Source organism: Mycteria americana, chromosome Z (genome assembly GCF_035582795.1).
Source record: "Mycteria americana isolate JAX WOST 10 ecotype Jacksonville Zoo and Gardens chromosome Z, USCA_MyAme_1.0, whole genome shotgun sequence".
Lineage (NCBI taxonomy): Eukaryota > Metazoa > Chordata > Aves > Ciconiiformes > Ciconiidae > Mycteria > Mycteria americana.
In genome coordinates this window covers 74,176,564-74,194,880 of record NC_134396.1, presented here as the reverse complement: position 1 = coordinate 74,194,880, position 18,317 = coordinate 74,176,564, and positions in this window count along the sequence as shown.

Here is an 18,317-nt window from a genome sequence, read left to right as displayed (position 1 = left end):
AAGATTGGATGCTCAGCTCCCTTGTGGTTTTAATAGGCAATTGGATCCCAAGTCCAAGCACTTGTTTAAATGTTTAAATATTTTGCTTTTACTCTTAGTTGATAATTTGCTTCTTAGTTCATCGATTTGGCTTAGGTTATGAGTAAAATAGATTGTGCTACTTTTAGTAGTGTATTATAAGGATTTATTAGATCCAAATGAGCTAAACTTCACTCTGATAAGTGTCTGGGATGACTTATTTGTCTCTGCTATGCAGCTGCCTTTAGACCAAAACATGGCACATACAAAAGCAGTCAACTTTTTTCTATTCAAAGGATTTAAAGCAATCTAAGACCCATTCTTACACAGACAAGTAAGGCACTTAGTGAAAGTCAGTGTTGATGTAACATACTAAAAATGACATTATACCTGGGGTAACCTACTGTATGTTGCTAGCGATGTATTAGAGAAGAAATTTGAAATGGTGTTCTACTTTGCATAATCATATTTATGTGGACTTGAAAGTATTGGCACAGACTTGCCATTGCTCAAACAAACAATAAACTAGTTGACTTTAGCAGAGCAGCTGTTACCTCAGTACAAAGACTCATGATTTTTGCCTTACTGTGTTAACTTTAGTTTGAAAGCATAAGGGTTTGAAGGAGTTGGAAATCATTGTGGAAGGACACTAACACAGGGAATGTTTATGTCGAGGAAAGGCTATGGGAGCTCAGTTTGTTTAGCCTCAAGATGAAAAGGTTAAGGGGGACCTAACTTCAGTCTTTAATTGCCATAAAGGGAGGAGTATGACCCAGAAGACAAAATAAGACTCAGAGCAGCACAGCTAAAAGACCAGAGGCACACAGGTTGCATGAAATGAGATTTCATCTGGATCTACATATTAAGGAGAAGCATTTTCTCAGTTTGGATGATTAAGTCCTGGAACTGGTCCCAGAGAGGTGGCAGAATCTTTGTCCTGGAAATTTTTTTTGATTTCTTGACCAGACAGGGCCCTGAGGATACCATTCTAAGTCTGAAGTAAGCCCTGCTTTGAATAACATGACCCCAGAGGTCCTTTCCAGTCTACACTATTTTATGATCAAATCTTGCAGTCCTGGCAGATCCCCTGGACTCTGCACATACGGAGCTCAGACCCTCCCGAGACCATGACTTCTTATTCATAGCCCTCCTTGTATAAGTATGTTAAACTTAAAAATGAAGGTAGGCCTGTTAGAAAATGATCTTTGATCTAAGAGAGATCAGAGTCCATTCCTTCCTGTAGGTTAAGCAGTAAATCAGAAACTTGCCTAAATATGTCCAGTGTTTGGTGTCTTCCCTTCCCCACAACATCTGAGATGAAAGGAGGGTATTAAAATATTTCACTTCTGTCCAGCAAGGCCTTAGTGAAAATGTGAATATATTTATTAATAATTATATGTTAATATGCTTTTGGCTAATTCTCTACTGAATTAGTTGAAGTATATCTGCTATCAGCTGGAAAGACGTATATTGCTCCAAGGGAAAGACTGAACAAAGTGCTGTTTATTATGCACTGCTGAAACTTCGTTTCCCTGACACACAACACCAGGAGCCACTATGACACTTCGTAAAATACATCACATTGCAACTGACGTTTCTTTTGGGCAAACGTGGAGGGGAAATGAGTTATACCAAATAACGTAGTCTTAGTTGGAATTTCTTTTTTTTTATATTTGAAATATACTTAGAGGAAAAATTTATTTATTATTAGCCTGTGTCCTTTTAGTCCACATATGTTTATGTGTGCGTGCATGTGTTTGTGTAGACACAAATATGTATATATACATACACACATGAGCTGAGGGAGAAAGTGGGAAGCAACCATTACTAACTTTTGTCCAGATTCAGAAAAGGTTACTCTAGTCTCATATACAGAGCATGTCAGTCCTCGAAATTTCCCTTGAAGGTCAAACTGTGAAGCCAATTAATTACGTAACTTGCACATCGAGGTAAAAGATTTTCTATTTGATACACTCTGTTGTCAGTCTTGTATGAAATACATGCAACCATGTGGGTGTCATATATTGCCTCTAGCAAAGTAGAAAAAAACAGAATGAGCGAATAGCTAGTTTTTGGTTGAGATTTCTATATGAGAGAAAGAAAAATAATGTTAATTTTAAAACATACTTTTTTCAATTCTAGTAGTCATGATAAAACACCTATTAAGCAAACACTATCTAGTATTCCCTACAGAAGCTCTGTATGATTAGAATATCTTTGTATTGTACTGTTTGGGCTGGATCCTACAGACTAGGAAGAAATATTGATGCCTCAAGTTCTTGGTATGGTTGGGTTTTTCAAGACATTCACTAATGTATGCTAAACTAGTGTAAAAATCTGAGTGTAAGATTAACCTAATTAGTTAAACTATATGTAAAAAAACAAGCTTACAAGAGGTAAATGTTTTCTCAAAGCCAGGTCCTTTTGGCAAGTCAAAACAAAATAAAATAAAATAATTGTCCATTTCTGAAAATTTAGACCACAGCAGTTTTTAATGTCTCGCAGAACAAGTGAATGATTACATAAGCGGGAGTGTAAAATAACGAGGTTTTTTAAAGGCAAATTTACCCTATGTAGTCCATCTTGCCACAATTTCAAAGTTAAAAAAATGATCATTTCTAATTATAGTTTTCTTTTCAGCTCCTTGAATCCCTGCAGTTTGCTTTAGGCTATTTGAATATTTTTAAAGCAGTGCTGTGTGTTGAGTAATATAATCCTATTATATGAAGTTCATATTTCCTATTATAATTTCTAATAAGTTCTCCTTTTTAAAATAGATTAACAATATATTTGTAGATTAATCTGAAGAAAAACTTCCTATATTATAATAAATAGTTCTACTTACATAGGAATCTCTCAGTGGCATCAGAATTAGAGATTATTACTATAATCAAATTCTAATCAGGACTATGTTGCTGTGATTTTTGAAAGTTATTCTAAGATTTTTAACAGAGACTGTAGCCATTCTGGGGTACATCAATCTAACTATGGACTGAGAAAATATTATACATAGATCTGAAAAATTTTTGTTTACATATATTCACATAAATCTTGATATAATATAAGTATATCACTTTGCAAAGCATGTCTGAAAATTTTTCTTCGACAATCTAGGTTTTTCTTTTTTTTCTCTAGCTTTTTCCTTAGAGAAAATATTTTTAACTAAACCTGAAGATGTCCTCTGTCATAAATAGAAGGTATTTTTTAAAACAAAAGTATTTATTTAACTTTTAGAAATGATAGGAACATGCTTTTTATAAGTATAAAATATCTTTGGTAAATATTGGGTGGTTTTCTCCTCAATAGTTCAAGGCAAAGGTAGATTGTTAGACAAAAAAAAAAAAAGAAAAATTTTAAAAATAACTTACCATTTAATTTCCACACATTTTACAATCATAAAGGCCATTCTAGAAGAGCCAATGTTTAAAAGGTAGAGTTTAACCTAATATATCCAAGACCTCTTTAACTTCTGAAGTCAAAATAAAAGCTTATGTCCATCTTAAGATCACACTTCAATATAATATGAGGTTTGAGAATAAATAAATAAACAAACAAAACCAAACTCAAAACATGTAAAATGAAAAAGCAAGAGTCTTCAGTTGCTAAGTTATTCTTTTTTCTTTCTATGTAATTCCATAACATATTCTCTTCTTGGCCCTATATGAACAATACAGTCAAAAACTTACTTCTTTCTATAGAAAGGAACTCTGCTTGTTCAAGTAGTATGATTTTGCAAACGGACTCATGATTCAACAGCCTGAGTGACATTTTGTCAAAATAAGCCTCATACCAAAACTGCTTTGAATTTTTTACTCATAAACTCAGTCAGTTAGACAGGGCTGAGACAATCAAGATTTCTGTCATATCTTTAAGTATTAAAATCCTCCGCTTACTTACAGACAATGCTCCAAACAAAACAAGTTCTAGCAGGGGTTAAAAAATGAGTTATTGTCTTTTTTACATTCATTTTAGGTAAAGTTAAGAAGTTTAACATGCACCAGTGATATCAAGTGGAATAGGACTGTGCAAATAATTTTTTTGGTTCACTTTTTTTTTAGTTAGCTTCATTAAATTAAACAAACAGCTTACTACAAGTGGATATGCTCTTCAGTTGTGATCATTACCAGCTTATCCATCTTGAAAAGGACTTGCATTGTTTGATTCAAGCCAACAGAATTAAAGTTATAAATCAGTGTATATGTAGTAAGAAGTTATTTTGAAAAAAACACAAGTAATACAATTTCTGAAAGGATTTCTTTCCTTGTGACTAGGGAGTCAATGCTATTCTCAAGATAACAGAAAGCAGAGAGACTACTTCCTAAGAGTATCCCTAAGCTGCTTAGATCAATTCTCTTTTCCAGAGCAAGCTCTAGCTGCTGTTCTTATTCACATGAAACATTTTATTTGTGTAGCTGGCTCCATTGAGTTGGGTTACTGGAAAAAGAGATATCTATTTAAAGCTATATAACTTGGAAGTAGCCTTTCAATAAAAGGGTTGTCTATGTTTCCCAAACTAATGAGCAATTTGTTTTAATAGCTACTTAATTATCAGATGTTTCTTTTTAAATAGAAGTCTAATAACTCACTGAATTAGACCATAATTAAGTAAGAAATTATTTTCCAATGGTAATGCATTTTCTTTCCTTCTCATTTCCTTTAATTATTTCTGATTTTCCCCATCTCTTTCATGACTTGATCTGGTATATATTCTCTTACTATTCATTGGACTTTAAACATGGTTAACTACTAGTCTTCTGTAAAAATAAATAAATAAAGTTGGAGGCTGGTAATTTAAACTTCCTTCTGCTTAATTGGGTAGCTAATGGGAGAAATTTGAATCAGAGCTACACAAGTACTGCAAGCACAGCTTTTGTATAGCTCTGCCAATTCAAATAAATTTTGCTGGGCACTGGAATGTTGGTATGGCCAAATTAATTAGAAAATCAACTACTTAACGGGAGAAGTAAATTAAAAATCATTTATTTCTCTGTGGAAGGGCAGACAAATAAAAATGTGTCTGTCTAGTTCCCTATGGCCCAGTGAGCCTTGAGCTATTGGCAGTTGGCATAGATTAAAGTAGCCTTCATGCTCTTAGCTATCCAAATCCATTGGATAGTTTCCTACTAAGAATTGCTAAAATGAGAAGCTGGATGAGGAGAATTTCCTATTCTTTATGGCACTGAATTTTCCTAGGGAATATTTGTCACTGGTACATAGTTTCCAGGGATTGTTTTAAAATACTAAACACTAATATTGGAACCATCTGTCCAAACAGTACAAACATACTTTGTGTCTTATTACAGCTAGGACAGGTCTTCTAAAGACTGAGAAAATCAACTAACCTAGCTCTACTATAAAGTCACAACAAGTCCTGAGGAACATGAGTCCCTAACTAAAGAATAAATTTAAGGAGTCTGAGCTGAAGTACAGAGTAATACACGGGTAAAATAAAAAGTCGTGTAAGGGCCTTTCCTAACTGAAAAGAAGATTGGTTTACTCTCTTTCTCCAAAGCAGAATTTAGATGGTGAGTTTGCTCACTCATTCCTGGTTTGCAGAGGATTACCCTGCATGATTTCATGTCTTAGATTGTCCTCCTTTTAGTTTGATTATTTAGAACAAAGTTAGCTGGAAAAGTCTGACAGAAACTGCCTCCTATGATGGTAGAACACGCTGGGAACTACTGGGAGCATCCAATTTTTGAATTGAGACAGTCTAACAGTGGACAGTCTAGTTAGTTTGATGACATTCTAAATACAGTAATGTAACTTGGTTCAGCCTTAAACAGACACTTAGGACAAGACCTTCAATGAAGTAGAACCTAATCTGAATCTCTACCTGTCAAGTAACCACGAAGATCCATTTCTTGCCTGAGGTCAACCATCTGATTGTTAGGTGTTCAAGAAATAACATTGTACTTCTGCTCAAGAGAAGCTAGGTATTTGGGTAGCTTTTCCTACTGTTTTTAAGAAAAAGTTGTATGCATTTGTAATCCTTTTCGCTGATAACATGCAGAGATTAAATGTCAATCAGACACTGTTAAAATCATGGAGCTGATGGTACAGAAATAATTTTTCTTACTACTTGAGGAAAAGGAAATCTGCAGAGACTATTTAGGTGGCTGGAATGTTTCATTATCTACCTCATTAGCCTCTTCAGGACATGGGAAAAGAGATCAGAAGGCTAGTCAATTATTTCTAACTAAATAGTAAAAATGTGTATAAGTTCCAATGCAATCTATGAAAGCTCCGTACCTGAAAATGGACATTTGGTGAGCATGTTCGCAGTACTTATTGTAAAGGGATACAAAATCTATTGCTGCTGTCTCACTGTGAAAAATGTTCATTAGTGGTTTTCCATGACCTTTTACACCATATACAAGCAACTGTAGAAGCTGTGTAAATATTTTCAGACCAGAATGATGGTCGGTGCAGGGCTCTCCTCAGAGATAAAATCACAACACAAAAAAATAAGGCTTTAGAAACTCAAACCCTATTTGGTTTCACATGTACTTAAAGTCTCCCTTTCCTTCCTGTTCCCCTTCTTCTTTCCCCGTGGACCAAAAATAGCTAGAACTAAATCAAGGGGACTTATAGAAATGCTTATAGAAATGCTAATATTTAACATTTCAGTGAATCACATTACCCAGGCATGTGATGGTGCCTAAATATGAATGTAGGTCGCTAACCAAAGATGTACAGTTGACATTTAAAAAAAAAAAAAAACAGCTCTAAAGTCCCGTAATGTTTTTTCTCCCTTTTTCTGGAATGATCTTCATTTCTCAAAAGTTGTTTTAATTTCATTCTTTGCTGATATCAAAAAACTGTCATCATATATCACTACTTATTGGGTGCCACAATTAGCTATGGTCCTGTATAGGAGGTACAGTTAGGTATAGTGACTTGTAACTTGTCTGTCATCAATAAACACAGAGTTTGAATCAAGGCTTAAGGCTTTGTGTTACAGGAAATGATCTCAAAAACACAAGATGCAGAAATATCCTTTAGAAGGCTCAGGGAAAATAAATGTGATTAAAAGGACAGGTAAGTTTGTTAAACAATATCTAAAGCAGTGGTTTTCAATCTTATTTAATTTGTGGATGTTCTTCTGGGCAAGATGCACACTCTTTTAAAAAGGTATTCAGGCAGTTGTACTAGGTGATTGTTGTAGGTCCCTTCCAACTGAAATATTCCCTTCTCTTCTCTTCCCTTCTCTTCTCTTCTCTTCTCTTCTCTTCTCTTCTCTTCTCTTCTCTTCTCTTCTCTTCTCTTCTCTTCTCTTCTCTTCTCTTCTCTTCTCTTCTCTTCTCTTCTCTTCTCTTCTCTCTTTCTTCTACTCTATTCTACTCTACTCTACTTCTTAGTCAACTTTCACAGACCTCTTAAAAAAGCAGGGAGCTTGTAAGCGACAAGTTAAAATCTGTCGCAAATGAAGTTTTGTACCCTGAGAGAGGATGGAGAATGCTCCCTGTGTGAATTCTCAGTGTCCAACAGTTTCTGAATGAAAAACTATTTTGATTACTCCCATTCCTGTGAAATACATGAGTTAATTTCCATCTGGTTAAGGGAATAAATCCTAACTATAAGAACATGAGAACATAGTTTGAAAAGACAAAACACCTCTTCAGTGGCACATGCTGAAAAGGCTTTCCTTTACACCAAAAATGTCAGGGTAGTATTAATTTTTTTTTTCATAATGTGGCTATACTTACCTCTTATTATCGTCACCTAGAAAGTATATGTTATCCAGATGGCTTCATTTATTTTGGATTAATCTTTTTTTGGTCAGCCTAACCTGAAGGAATTTACTGTTTAATTCTTTCATTCCACTTTCTTTTGAAGGAGAACATTTCTTCAAACAGACTACATTTATACTGTCTTCCCAGGTCTTGATACATCTCTGGGATGCATCCCAATTCTTCTTTCTCACTTTCTTTCTTCTCCTCCAAAAATAAACTTGAGAATGAAAACTTGAGTGTGAGAGCTGGAAGAAGTCATAATGTATTCCAACATGTTCTGCAGTCCAGATGCTCAGGGCATCTGGACTGCAGGCTGCTTTGAGGAGTTTGGCTATTATTTAGCCCAAAAGTGGTCCTGGAGAAATGGAAAGGAGCCAGAAACTTAACTTTCTGCCCCATTTCAGTCTAAAATAAGTTCAGAATTCTCCAGTATCAAGTGCAGACTTGATGAGGGAAAATGAAAACCTTGAAGTAGCAGAGATAGGCTGGAATGGTTTGGTTTTGTTTTCAGAGTCGGCTTTATATGTCGTTACAATATGCATTCTTTTACATACTTAATCTTCCTTCAGGAAAAACAATCTCACATTTTCAGAAAAAAAAAATTAAAAAGTCCGTAACTTAGATGAAACATGCATTGTATGTTTTCATTTTTTTCCACAGTGCATATGTATTCACACACAACTTTTGCTGTTTTAAAGACTGGTTTAGTAATATGCTCAGTCAAGGGATAATATCTTTTTTCTTATTCTGTTGATTCTGATGGAGGTTAAGTTTAACCATCAAAAGGGTTTAAAATGTTTTGTTGTGTTTGTCATACAAATGGATTGATATTGCACTATTGTCTGTTCTTAGAAATATTTAACAATTGGCATAGGATAAAGAATAGTCTTCCCCATCTCTGGTAGTTTTTGTCATAAGGATGGGTTATTACATTTGTGTGTGTGTAATCTATTTTTGTTCTCATTACCTTCTCATTCCTCTGACAAAAACCATGATGGGCACTGAAAATTGCACAAAATTAATCCATTACCCTGACAGAGACTGTAAAATCATTAATTTTAAAACGGTTATGGAATAACAGGGTAGTTTACTATTTTGAGCTGAATTGCTTATAATGTAGAAAAGGTGATATTATCAGACTATTATTTTTATAAATTATCATAGGAATTAATAGATATTGATGTTGTGAAGATACACAACTCTAAGCCTGCACAGCCTGCTTACTTAAAGGAAACACCACCTTATTCTGCAAAAAGCAATATATAGCACTAAAAATAAAATTAACACTGAACAGAATCAGAAAGTGTGAAACTCCACCAAATTAATTGAAGGTATGAACAGAGACAAAAACAGGAGAAACTGTATCAATTAGTATTGCAGTACCCAAAAGCTAAGCGCTGAGAGGTGAAGTCTAGAGAAACTTGCTTTAGCAATTTCAAAGCACGTTTCTTTCTTCTCTCCCACATTTTACAACTGCTGCAGGAAAGTTGGCAGGCAGTAGCATATACTCATGTCTTAGCTGCTGAGTGGTAAGGTGTTAAAGTTAGATATAAAATAAGGTGGGAAGAAGTCGTGGCAGTTTAAGCTAAGTAGCTGGTCCAACATTCCCATTTGCTAAACTTGTGCAAGAGTGCAATAGCTATCTTGAAGAATTACAGTGGATGGAACGGGGTGGCAAGTTCTTCCTCTGGGAGTGGACCCACATTGCTGATTTAGAGGCCCAAAAGCTCAATACAGTAAAGCGGGAGAATATTTGTGTCTAAATAGGAATTCATGACAGCCAGCTCTCTGAATATGAGTAAGGTATTAAAAAAATAGCACAGAAAAGAGGTGTCTGAAATCCTCTTTACTGTGTGGGCTTTATTCCCTATCTCACGTCAGTGTTTTCTCTCTAGTTTACAGAATCACAGAATTACAGAACTGTTTAGGTTGGAGAGGACCTTGTGAGACCATCCAATCCAATGCTCAACCTGGGTGAGCTAGAACAGACTGCAGTCAACTGTGTCTAGTCAGGTTATTAATATCTCCAAGGATGAAGACTCCACAACATCTCTGGGCAGCCTGCTCTGGTGTTTGACTAGCCCCACTATAAAAAAGTTGTTTTGTATTCAGGTGGAATTTAAAGTCTTTTAATTTTTTCCCACTGCATCTTGTTCTGTCAGTGGGCACTGTTGAGGGGAGTCTGGCTCGCTCATCCCTCCCACCAGTGTTACTGGTCACTCAACTCCTGCTCAGGTTTTGGCTTAACACGTCTTATATTAGGGCCTGATGTTTGCTGGGAGCACTGCCATTAAGTCAAAAAAAGAGCAACATGCACTCAGGACACAAAGGACAGGAAGGGACAAGGACCATTCTGCAGAGTGACAATCAGTCAGGGCATAAGATCCCCATGAGCCTTCTCCAGGCTGAAAGCCCCAGCTCTCTCAGCCTCTCCTCATAGGGCAGATGTTCCAGTCCCTTCATCATCTTCATGGGTTCAATATGTCCATGTTTCTCTTGTACTGGGGAGACCAGAACTGGACCCAGCACCACAGATGTGTCTCACTAGTGCTGAGTAGAGGGGAAGGATCTCCTCCCTCAAACTGCTGGTAATGCTATGCTTAATGCAGCCCAAGAGGCTCGCGGTCTTCTTTCCCACAGGAATTCATTGCTGGCTCGTGGTCAATTTGGCATCCACCAGGATGCCCAGGACCTTTTCTATAAAACTGTTTTCCAGATGGTCAGCCCCAGCAGGTATTGGTGCCTGTAGCTGATCCTTCCCAGGGGCAGGGCTTTGCACTTCCCCTTGTTGAACTTCATAAGGTTCCAGTCAGCCTATTTCTCCAGCCAGTCTAGGTCCCTCTTAATGGCAGCATGTCCGTATGGTGTATCAGCCACTCCTCCCAGTTTTGTGTCATTAGCAAACTTGCCAAATCTGCCCCACCATCCAGATCATTAATGAAGGTATTGAACAGGACTGGGTCCAGTATTGAGCTCTGTGGTACACCTCCAGAGACTTGCCTCCAACTGGACTTTGAGCCACTGATCACCAGCCTCTACTGCCCTGGATCTTTCTTCCTGCTGTTCTTGAAGACTGCAGTGACATTTACTCTTTTTGAGTCTTCAGGAACTTCTCCCAGTCTCTATGACCATTCAAAGATAATTGAGAGTGGCCTTGCAATGACATCAGCAGCTCTCTCAGCACTGATGAGTGCAACACATCTGGTGCCATGGACTTTTGTATGTCCAGTTCGCTTAAGTATTCTCTAACCTGATTCTCTTCCACCAAGGGTACATCTTCCTTGCTCCAGACTTTCCCACTGGTGTCTGGATCTGGGATTCCTAAAAGCCTAAAATTCCTAAAAGCCTTGCTAGGAAAGACTGAGATGGAGAAGGCATGCATTACCTCAACCTTCTTCATGTTCTGTGTCACCAGAACCGCTGCCCCGTTCAGCAATGGATGCACAATTTCTCTAGTCTTCCTTTTCTAAGTATCTGTGGAAGCCTTTCTTGTTACTCTTCACTTCTTTTGCCAGATTCAACTCCAGGTAAGCCTTGGCATTCCTAACCCCATCCCTACAAGACCAGACAGCGGCTCTATATTCCTTGTGGGTCACCTGCCCCTGCTTCTGCTACTTGTACCCTCCCTTATTGTGTCTGAGTTCAGCTTGGAGCTCCTTGCTCACCCGTGCAGGTATCCTGCTGCCTTTGCCTGATTCCCTACTTTTCGGGATGGGCCTTTCTTGAGCTTGGAGGAGATGACTCTTCTATATCAGCTGTCTTGCTTGGACCGCTCTTCTCTCCAGGGCTGTATCCCATGGGGAATGGAGAAAGTTTGCACATGCAACTCTCCCACAAAAGGACGATGTCCACACAAGCTGTATGTGGAGTACTCTGGTGCAGGCGAGCTACAGTATTGACAGAAAAGTGTTTAACAGGTCGGGGAAAGTCTTTCCTGCTTCTTATATACATCTCACCCTAGTCTCTAAACTGGAGGCTGGATAAACCCATTATAAATCTTGTGGGTTTTTAAATATGTAAATATGTGGCTTTTATGTTAATTATAGGTATCTAGATTTTGGGACATTACAGAAGTCAGCTAGAGACAGAAAATTAATATTACTGTCCGAAATTATTAACCTAGAGCAAAGCCAACTAGTTATTTGCACAATTTGTTCATTCATCAAGGATGTATTTCATAAGAAGAGTAGAAGCTTGATGGACAATCACTAGAACTGTATTCCAGCTATAGGAGACAAGAAGGAAGGCAAAGATATTTGCAAATGATGTGATGGAAAATTGGGGAAAGGATATGGAATGAGGAAGTCAAATCTAGTACCACTGACAGAAGAGAGGAAAATAAAAGACACCAGATGAAACCCTGTTAGATGACTGGAGCAAAAATGTCTGAAGCTGGAGGGTTTAGAGCAAGGGAGGAATGGAAGTTAAAGGCAAGATTCAAAGGGAACTGGAGCACCTTCGAAACCCAGAACCAGGGTATTTCATGTTCTCTATTTCTTCTGTCTCGTACTGTCCACATCTTGGGTAGCAATAGCTTCCCTTGGTCTTTGGAGGCTTTAGGGCAAGCATAAACCATTAACTACTTAATACAATGAAGAAATAACTGTAAGTACAGGAATGGGAAAGATTGCATTCATTTAGGCCATCGTGGATTGCCACAGGCTCCTTGTTTGTTTAAAGTGTTCTTTCCAAAATGAATTGTTCCCCTTAAACACAATGTTGTTATTCTTTGTTAATTCCACAGTGGAAAATGATTTGCAAGCAATGTTAGTCCTGATTAAATGGATACACTTACAATCTTTTCAGTGGCTTCCTAATTTAAACAGCTTCTTTTCCATGTTCAGATTAAAAATACAAATTTCCTTTTACCTAATACAAGTTCTACATCACTGCTTCTTTTGCAGTAGCTCAACTCTTCAGAGATTCTTTTGAAGAAGTAAAATTAACAAAGCACTTGGAAAACTTGAAAGATGCAAATAACCCCAGAAAGAAAATTATGTTCACTTTTTTGAATTTAAATGAGGAGTACTGTGTGGCAAACTGGTAAAACATTTGAGTCGCCTCATGGAATGGGTAAGTAATTCCATATATGTACATTGTTTAAATGCCAAGGTCCATTGGCACATCTGTTTTATATTAATTTTTTTTCTGTAATAATGCAATGGTAAAAGTGATTCTGAGCTAGTGTTTTGTAGGTTAAGACAATCATGAAATTAAATGGTGCTTCTGAAAAAGCTCAGGATACACAAGATCACCGATATGAAATGAAAACTAGTCTATAAAATGGTTAATAAATTCCATTATTAGGATTAATTTTGTATTGTATTTTATCAACACTTCGAAAGAAAATATTATCCGTTGGTTAATTACCATATTATAGTATTTTCAGTAACATTCCAAAAGTAAATAAAAATTGATGGCCTGCCTATAGAATTTGCACACTCAAACAGCCCAATTTCCAATACTGTTTTAGCAGCTTTGGTTCAATTACTTTTTCCATTTTCACACTGACATTTTCCATGATAGTTATTAGCCCAACAGAGCATTTTTTCCCTGTTTGAATGAAATTGGTTAAATTAATTTTAAGTTATTAGACTGTAAAGAAAAAAATTATATATTTTCTAATTACAAAACTCTATAGTGTTTGGCTTGAATCCTGCATGGTAAATTGTGTGAGAAACCTACAACTACGCAATAGCACTATTTTCTGGTTAGAGGCTTTGAAAAATGGTTTCAGATGTAAATGTCATAAAACCCAGTCTTGTAGATATCACTGAAATTTAAAGAAAACATTCTGGTTAAGAAAAAAATAGGAATAAAATTAGCATTTTTATAGTCATTACAACTTGAAAAGAAAGTAAGATCTGCTACAAGTGTATTTTTAATTTACTTTAATTTCCTACTCCAGTAGTTTTGATTTTATGTCTGATTTTCACATCTGCTCCATGAAAATGTTCTATTCATCTTCTGCCTGCTCCAGATGTAGTATCTGTATTTTTCAAACTGAGTTTTAGGTGTTTGTTTTAGCATAAAGAATGTTTGTTTCTAGAATATTCAGGAAGAATAGTCAAGCTGGACAGCTATGAATTCAGACACCAAAATTCCTAAATGTTTTTTTAAATATTGCTGTACCTGATTTTTTTTTTAAGTATGCTGTACACTCAAAGCTGTTTTAAGCCATCATTGTATAAGTATAATAGTAATGGATGAAGTGTAAGAATAAAGAATGCGTGTGTTGTGTTTTGAGATCGTCAAGGAGGTTCTTTGCCTATCCTGCTTTTCTTTCTGACTTGCTCCTCTTTATCCGAGTTCCCCAATAGTCTAAAATGTATTCTTCAGCTCCCTGCATCCTGCCTCTGCTGCAGAGTATGCTAGCTTGCATCCCAGCTCCATTATAGAATGTAATAGCTTCTCCCAGGTACAGTTAGAAAGTATTGGGAACATATAGAATTAAAGCAAGGGTTTCACACAGACTACTGAATTCCCCTTTTTTTTTGGCAGGACTAAACCGATATCCTAAGTGTAGCTTATAGTATGGTGTGGAGGTACTCAAACACTTCAGTCCAGAAACTGTAGGCTAACATAAAAAAATGGCTTTTCTGGATCAGATCAAAGGTCTGTTAGCCCTTCAGCTTGTCTTTAAGAAAATAGAAGATACTTGGGGAAAAGCTGAAGAACAGGACAAGTATGTAAGATTATTTTCTCAGGCTGCTTTCCTCAGTACTAGCAAACCTCAGTCAAGAGATTGCTGAGCAAGATTAGGTAGCGATGGATGGCAACATGCAAGCCCAGTAAATCAGGTTATCATGAACTCTGTGTTTTCCATACTGCTTTTTATTGCAAACCTAAGGAAGTTTAAAGGCTAACAAAATTGTTTCATGGGCTGGTTTCGTAACACTTGAATGAAGCAAATTTTGTGCAAGAGTATACATCTTTAAGACTCATGTTTAAAAGTAACATGCCACCCACTATCACCCCCCCAACGCTCACTCCCAGATTTGTTTTGACTTGAGCCAGGTGGGGATTTTTATATTAAGAGTCTGAGAGAAGAGGACAGATTCCCTCCATCACAGTCACTTACGTAGTTTCATTAAAAAGTCTAAGCTCCAATTCAAACCTCTCATTAGGTGACATTAAAATATACTACATATTGAGTCATTGTTATTCCGGCCAAATTAAACATTTTAGTACTTTTATGCTATTTAGTGGATTCTAAGATAGGCACAGGAAGGAAAAGGAGTAGGCAAACTTTCCTTTTGTCAGACATAAAACAAAACCAAAAACCAGCTAACCCCTATGCCCATTCTTTGGGCCTAGAAACTCTGATCTACTTCTTTAAGTGTATTTGTAAAAAAAAGAATATTGGCTTGCCTATAGTATATTTTCAGGGACTGCTATTAGGTCCTGGTGCATGTACTCTTGGGGACATTATATTAGACAGGAGGCAATTTTCCTTTGATCATGTGATATAGATTCCTGAAAATAAATTCCTCAATCTGTGCCTCAACAAAGGTCATTAAATTCATGGTCATTCTGAGCCCTGGAGCTGAAAAATATTTCCTTTGTGAAACTATAGCCTTTTTTCTACTATACAGCTTCACATTTTTCTTCTATATGATAGCTATCTCTGAATTTAAATAAACTATTAACACTGTTTACCATTCTTCCCCAGAGGTAACATGAGTTTGCAGAGCAAAATGCTGGCTTCAGTGTCTATATTTCTACATCCAGTTTTAATAAAATGACTACTTAACTCCAATACATATTTTCTTAATGGGTGTCTAGCATTCCTGAAAAGTAACAAGAGTCAGGCAAAAATTAATAGAGCTTTATAAAAAGCATGAAATGGGATTAAGATGTTTGGTACAGGAACCGCTACTAACAAATGTGATTTGTCTAATCTGCACATTTGATTTATTGATGGATAAATCAGATGTAAGAGAGATGTGGTAAACTGAGATGGATGAGCAAACACTCCAGTCTCTGTATGTGTCTAACTTCATAGCCTGTATTTATTTAGGAGGCTAGTCCAGAGAACATAAAGTTGTTTTTCAACATTAAAATGCGTGGCTATAATATAAATGTTTGACGGATTGCAGATTTGTTTGATTTGCGCAGGAAGCAACTATGTGCATTCGAGTGGGAGGATGACAGGGTGTATTGCTGAGCCAACAAGGAAAGCTTTGGCACCCCTGTGCCTGCAACACTTTTTTCCTCCGTGAGCAGCTGAACTGACTCCTGTATGTCAACGTCCAGGGACTCCCACACTATCTGTCAGTAATGGACAAAATGCCTCTAACTCAGGTCTCCCTTGTAACAGTGGAGAGAAAATACTTCAGCCCACTTGTAAGCATCCCTTCCCATTATTGTTAGAGATAACGTGTGTGTGTCCTCTCCCACCTCTCCTCCTTCCCTTGCCCCCTTAACCCTGGAAAAATCAAACTCCAAACTCTGGTAAACATGCACGTACCATCTGTCATTTTTGGATGACGAATTTCTGTGAACATTTTTAGAAAAGTAGTAAAGAGTTACAAAAAAAAAAAAAGCAAAAAACAAACCATTAATTTTCCTAATACAATGTCTCTCAAAACAGACTCTGGAGGAAAAAAAAAAAAAACAACTCTTTTCTCTCCTCCATTGTTGCAGAAGTGGAAAGATTGATAAAAAGCATGAGGCCCATGAGATCACAGAGTTAGAATCAGAGTTAGAATCTCAGATAGAATCATAGAAAATTTAGGTTGGAAAAGACCTTTAAGATCGTCCAATCCAACCCTTAACCTAGCAGTGCCAAGTCCACCAATAAACCGTGTCCCTAAGCACCACGTCCACGTGTCTTTTAAATGCCTCCAGGGATGGTGACCCAACCACTTCCCTGGGCAACCTGTTCCAATGCTTGACAACCCTTTCGGTGAAGAAATTTTTCCTAATATCCAACCTAAACTTCCCCTGGCACAACTTGAGGCCATTTCCTCTTGTCCTATCACTTGTTCAAAGATACACCGTTTCTTCTTTCTATCATTCTGACCACACTTAGACTAAGGCATCCAGAAACTTTTGCTTTGGCTCTAGCCCCATCTTTGCTTTGCATTAGTACAAAACTATGTACCTACGTCCTTTTCCCACAGAAAGGAAAGACATATCTATGGGTTAGATAGCACCTGCATTATATTATAATATATACTAGAAAGCAGCTGATCTTGATGAGCAAAGAAGCAGGACCTCAAAGCCTATTAAGTTACACATACACTAGCTAGACAGTATAATTGCAATCTTTTCTCCCTCCAGTAATGATTTGTGCAGAAGAGAGACTTGGTAATTGAAACACTGTCATCATAGTATCTTACTTGTTAAAGAAAGAAAAGCGTGCAGTAATAAAAATATTTTCTATGATGCAACTGAAGTAGGTAAAATTTCTGTGGTCAAAACCTGACTGATCCATGGTGCTTGTAGGTAGGAAAGGAAGAGGAAAAGTGGGAAAGAAGCAGCCCTGTGACGAAGGTAACTGATACTGTACTTAACGTTGCCAAATACTGTTTCTAATTCTGAGCACCTCATCTAAAGAAGGGCAAGTCAGAAGTTGCTGTGAGGACAGTTTAAACTAAAGATCTGAAAAAAAAAAAGAATTTTAATAGAAACAAAAATAGATATTTTGAGGGAGAAAAAGAGAAAATAATGTTACACAATTTTCTTGTAACCTGAAGGATATTTAAGCAGTGAGGAATACTGTCAGTTCTCTGCTTACGGATAAGTGGTTCAAATCAGAAAGGAATGAAAATTCACCTTCTCCAACACATCCTGCCAATGAAAAAAAGCAAACCAAGGCCTTTGTAAAAATTCATCTGCAAGTGGAAAAAAACTGAATTTGATATAGCTCATTTCATGTTTTTATTATTGTTTTTTTCTGTAGTAGTTTTTTTATCAAAGTTATTAATTAGAATAACTAATAATTTACTAGAATTTTTACAAAGATATTTTGGAATTGCCCTCATTCAGTTTATTTAGATTGTATCTGGCTGAAATCTGAAACAAAAAGCAGAGGATCCCCTACCCTCTTGCCACCAAGTAGAAGGAGGGGACCTGGGAAATGGGGGGAGAATGGAAACAGGTCCCTGCTCGGGGTGGCAGGCGGACCCCCCGGCCTCCCTCACCTTCCCACTTGCCCTTACACAACAGATATGGGGCTCTGGAACTTGAGAGCCAGGCAACTGAGGATGAGGACGTAGGTGAAGGTCCATCCAGGGGGTTGCCTAGGGTAAGCCAGCCAGCCTCACGTATTATGACTGCCTCTGTTAAGAAAAAAAGGAGGGTAATTGTCGTAGGCCATTCCCTTCTGAGGGGAACAGAGGGCCCAAGATGCCGACCAGACCTATCCCACAGGGAAGTCTGCTGCCTCCCTGGGGCCCGGGTTAGAGACATTACTAAGGAGAATCATACAAGGAGAAGCTCCCTCCTTTATTGGATGCGGGAGGGAACTTTGCCACCAAGGATGACGAAAAGGCTGAGGTACTTAAGGCCTTCTTTGCCTCAGTCTTCAACAGTCAGAACAGTTATCCTCAGGGTATT